Below are 5,000 nucleotides of genomic sequence, written 5' to 3'. Positions count from 1 at the left end.
AGCATGGAATGAGAGCGCCGCCTGTCATGAGCCAAAGGTGCATCCTGACGTGGCAAATCAGATGATGCCGCAGGCATCCACTTACTATAATCACAATCAACAAACCGGCCGCCCCGCCCCGCCCCCCATTAAACCTTTCCTTACAACAATGTGTACCTTAACCTAACCTATATCGTACCGTAACCTAACCTATATCGTACCGTAACCTAACCTATGTCGTACCGTAACCTAACCTATGTCGTACCGTAACCTAACCTATGTCGTACCGTAACCTAACCTATGTCGTACCGTAACCTAACCTATGTCGTACCGTAACCTAACCTATGTCGTACCGTAACCTAACCTATGTCGTACCGTAACCTAACCTATGTCGTACCGTAACCTAACCTATGTCGTACCGTAACCTAACCTATGTCGTACCGTAACCTAACCTATGTCGTACCGTAACCTAACCTATGTCGTACCGTAACCTAACCTATGTCGTACCGTAACCTAACCTATGTCGTACCGTAACCTAACCTATGTCGTACCTTAACCTAACCTATGTCGTACCTTAACCTACCCTATGTCGTACCTTAACCTAACCTATGTCGTACCTTAACCTAACCTATGTCGTACCTTAACCTAACCTATGTCGTACCTTAACCTAACCTATGTCGTACCTTAACCTAACCTATGTCGTACCTTAACCTAACCTATGTCGTACCTTAACCTAACCTATGTCGTACCTTAACCTAACCTATGTCGTACCTTAACCTAACCTATGTCGTACCTTAACCTAACCTATGTCGTACCTTAACCTAACCTATGTCGTACCTTAACCTAACCTATGTCGTACCTTAACCTAACCTATGTCGTACCTTAACCTAACCTATGTCGTACCTTAACCTAACCTATGTCGTACCTTAACCTAACCTATGTCGTACCTTAACCTAACCTATGTCGTACCTTAACCTAACCTATGTCGTACCTTAACCTAACCTATGTCGTACCTTAACCTAACCTATGTCGTACCTTAACCTAACCTATGTCGTACCTTAACCTAACCTATGTCGTACCTTAACCTAACCTATGTCGTACCTTAACCTAACCTATGTCGTACCTTAACCTAACCTATGTCGTACCTTAACCTAACCTATGTCGTACCTTAACCTAACCTATGTCGTACCTTAACCTAACCTATGTCGTACCTTAACCTAACCTATGTCGTACCTTAACCTAACCTATGTCGTACCTTAACCTAACCTATGTCGTACCTTAACCTAACCTATGTCGTACCTTAACCTAACCTATGTCGTACCTTAACCTAACCTATGTCGTACCTTAACCTAACCTATGTCGTACCTTAACCTAACCTATGTCGTACCTTAACCTAACCTATGTCGTACCTTAACCTAACCTATGTCGTACCTTAACCTAACCTGTATTGCGCCTTAACCTAACCTGTATTGCGCCTTAACGTAACCTGTATTGCGCCTTAACGTAACCTGTATTGCGCCTTAACGTAACCTGTATTGCGCCTTAACGTAACCTGTATTGCGCCTTAACGTAACCTGTATTGCGCCTTAACGTAACCTGTATTGCGCCTTAACGTAACCTGTATTGCGCCTTAACGTAACCTGTATTGCGCCTTAACGTAACCTGTATTGCGCCTTAACGTAACCTGTATTGCGCCTTAACGTAACCTGTATTGCGCCTTAACGTAACCTGTATTGCGCCTTAACGTAACCTGTATTGCGCCTTAACGTAACCTGTATTGCGCCTTAACGTAACCTGTATTGCGCCTTAACGTAACCTGTATTGCGCCTTAACGTAACCTGTATTGCGCCTTAACGTAACCTGTATTGCGCCTTAACGTAACCTGTATTGCGCCTTAACGTAACCTGTATTGCGCCTTAACGTAACCTGTATTGCGCCTTAACGTAACCTGTATTGCGCCTTAACGTAACCTGCATTGCGCCTTAACGTAACCTGCATTGCGCCTTAACGTAACCTGTATTGCGCCTTAACGTAACCTGCATTGCGCCTTAACGTAACCTGCATTGCGCCTTAACGTAACCTGTATTGCGCCTTAACGTAACCTGTATTGCGCCTTAACGTAACCTGTATTGCGCCTTAACGTAACCTGTATTGCGCCTTAACGTAACCTGTATTGCGCCTTAACGTAACCTGTATTGCGCCTTAACGTAACCTGTATTGCGCCTTAACGTAACCTGTATTGCGCCTTAACGTAACCGATATTGCGCCTTAACGTAACCTATATTGCGCCGTAACGTAACCTATATTGCGCCGTAACGTAACCCACATTGCCCCTTAACGTAACCTATATTGCGCCGTAACGTAACCTATATTGCGCCGTAACGTAACCCACATTGCCCCTTAACGTAACCCACATTGCCCCTTAACGTAACCCACATTGCCCCTTAACGTAACCCAACACACGTTGGGCCTTAACCCAACACACGTTGGGCCTTAACCCAACACACGTTGGGCCGTAACCCAACACACGTTGGGCCTTAACCCAACACACGTTGGGCCTTAACCCAACACACGTTGGGCCTTAACCCAACACACGTTGGGCCTTAACCTGCTCTGTAATTGTCATACGACGCGTTAAATTAGTGTAGTGTTGCCTAACTGCAACCCCCGCAATATAGTTTGCTACTCGCACTGCCCGGTCCCCAGTGTATCGCTTCATGTTAAACACCTTGCAGCTATACACTGTAATGTGGATGGCAGCAGGACGTACATGCTCAATGCCCTTTGCAGTTGTTCATTGGCATTTGCAGTTGTTCATTGGCATTCGCATGGCGAAGCACTTAGCCTACGCTGTGGTACGGCCTGTGTCAACTGTCCGCTGATGTTGTACGTCCAAATCACACACTGTACTGCACATTGGTCCTCATGTACTGAATGATACATCGTGGTACATGTGACCGTACAACGACTGCGCCAACAACGGCGAACCATGCGGTCCAAATGTTGTGCACTCAGCTACGTGTCGTCTCCCTATAAGAGCTGGATTGCAGTGTGGTATGCCCTGGATGGCGATCAGCATGAGCCGTCTGTTGATGTAGTGGCGCGTGTTGTCAGACGTAGTCGTCTCTTCTCACACACCGTGATAGCACGGTGCACTGCGTTCCACATCTGCGACATGCGACAGAGGCCGGTTGACAGTCGTTCGCGCAATGGACATCGCATACGTACGGGGGCCACCTTCCACGTGTTCGCTAAGCGTGGACATGTTGTTGCGTGTATGTGGGCAGACAGTGTGTCGTGACACCTGACACAGGCATGCAACAATCGTTGAATTTGCAAATGGCGATGGACGCCTACGTTTGCTGGTGACGTTACGCAAATGAACAACTGGTAAACCGTTGTGGTGCGGTTGTTCTCGCTAGGGGTGAATCAGTGATGGCGACGATCGGTTGAGCTACCAACCGGTTGTTGCAGCGATACCCACCATGCCCACGAACGTGAATGGCATGTGGGTGTGAAGCGATACGCGGCGGTGGCTGGGTGGGACCGTCCCCGGCCGGTGAGGGGGGGCCTCCCGGCGTGTTGGCCGTGCGGTGCGTGGGCGCACGCGCTACAGCCGGCTGGTGGGGGCGGCCAGTGGCAGGCGCGCCGGCCGACGGAGGCGGCAGGCGGCGCAGCTGCGCGCCGGCGCACCCTGCACGCGGCGCCGTGCGGCCAAAGTAGGTCCTCGCGGGCCCGGTGCGAAGCGCGGTGGACATCTGCAGTGTGCTGGTCCGATTGAGGACTGTGTGCGCTGAGGATGCGCCGCCGCCCGGCGCTCGGCGCCGCGACGCCGTCTGCTGCTCGGTCGCCTCTGCGGTTCTCGCAGGTGGTTTGTATCGCAGCTGTGCGGACGTGTTGGCGCGTGCGCTGTGCTGGGAGAGTTCGCTTCGGCACCCAAGTGGGGCTTTTGTCCTTCTGTGGCGCTGGCGTTGGAGCTGCCGGTCACCGTAGGTGGCGCGTGTTGTCTCCCGCCGGCAATGCCACGACAGCACGCTCCCGGGCCTCTGTCGGCAGCGGCAAGCTCAGTTGGGAGCACGGGTGGTCGCACCTAAAGCGTCTACTCGCCAAACTCCGGGCGATTGCGCCTCTCTCGAACCCGACCAAGTACTTAGGACGGCGCTGCGCGCCGCCGGGACCTGAGAGGGTTTCGAGGTGTATGGTGCAGGGGAGCTCAGCCTCCTCCTGTTTGCAGAATAATTGAGCGGACGCTTGCGTGTTCGCGCGGGCCCCCGGGACACACTCCCGGGCGGCCGGCTGCTCAGCTCTAGTTGACGCAGCTCCCTGGTTGATCCTGCCAGTAGTCATATGCTTGTCTCAAAGATTAAGCCATGCATGTCTCAGTACAAGCCGCATTAAGGTGAAACCGCGAATGGCTCATTAAATCAGTTATGGTTCCTTAGATCGTACCCACGTTACTTGGATAACTGTGGTAATTCTAGAGCTAATACATGCAAACAGAGTCCCGACCAGAGATGGAAGGGACGCTTTTATTAGATCAAAACCAATCGGTCGGCTCGTCCGGTCCGTTTGCCTTGGTGACTCTGAATAACTTTGGGCTGATCGCACGGTCCTCGTACCGGCGACGCATCTTTCAAATGTCTGCCTTATCAACTGTCGATGGTAGGTTCTGCGCCTACCATGGTTGTAACGGGTAACGGGGAATCAGGGTTCGATTCCGGAGAGGGAGCCTGAGAAACGGCTACCACATCCAAGGAAGGCAGCAGGCGCGCAAATTACCCACTCCCGGCACGGGGAGGTAGTGACGAAAAATAACGATACGGGACTCATCCGAGGCCCCGTAATCGGAATGAGTACACTTTAAATCCTTTAACGAGTATCTATTGGAGGGCAAGTCTGGTGCCAGCAGCCGCGGTAATTCCAGCTCCAATAGCGTATATTAAAGTTGTTGCGGTTAAAAAGCTCGTAGTTGGATTTGTGTCCCACGCTGTTGGTTCACCGCCCGTCGGTGTTTAACTGGC

General features: G+C 51.1%; 1 non-coding gene across 1 annotated transcript in view; it reads left to right on the top strand.

Annotated features, from left to right (window-relative positions):
* The first annotated feature begins 4,299 nt into the window (after positions 1-4,299).
* Positions 4,300-5,000, top strand: part of LOC124593277 — a 1,910-nt gene continuing 1,209 nt past the window's right edge. Inside the window, exon 1 of the ribosomal RNA XR_006977925.1 lies at positions 4,300-5,000. This exon is cut by the window's right edge and continues 1,209 nt beyond it. This is a non-coding gene — a ribosomal RNA (small subunit ribosomal RNA).

The sequence above is a fragment of the Schistocerca americana genome, unplaced genomic scaffold, assembly GCF_021461395.2.
Source record: "Schistocerca americana isolate TAMUIC-IGC-003095 unplaced genomic scaffold, iqSchAmer2.1 HiC_scaffold_978, whole genome shotgun sequence".
Taxonomy (NCBI): domain Eukaryota; kingdom Metazoa; phylum Arthropoda; class Insecta; order Orthoptera; family Acrididae; genus Schistocerca; species Schistocerca americana.
This window is presented reverse-complemented; position numbering and strand designations above follow the sequence as displayed.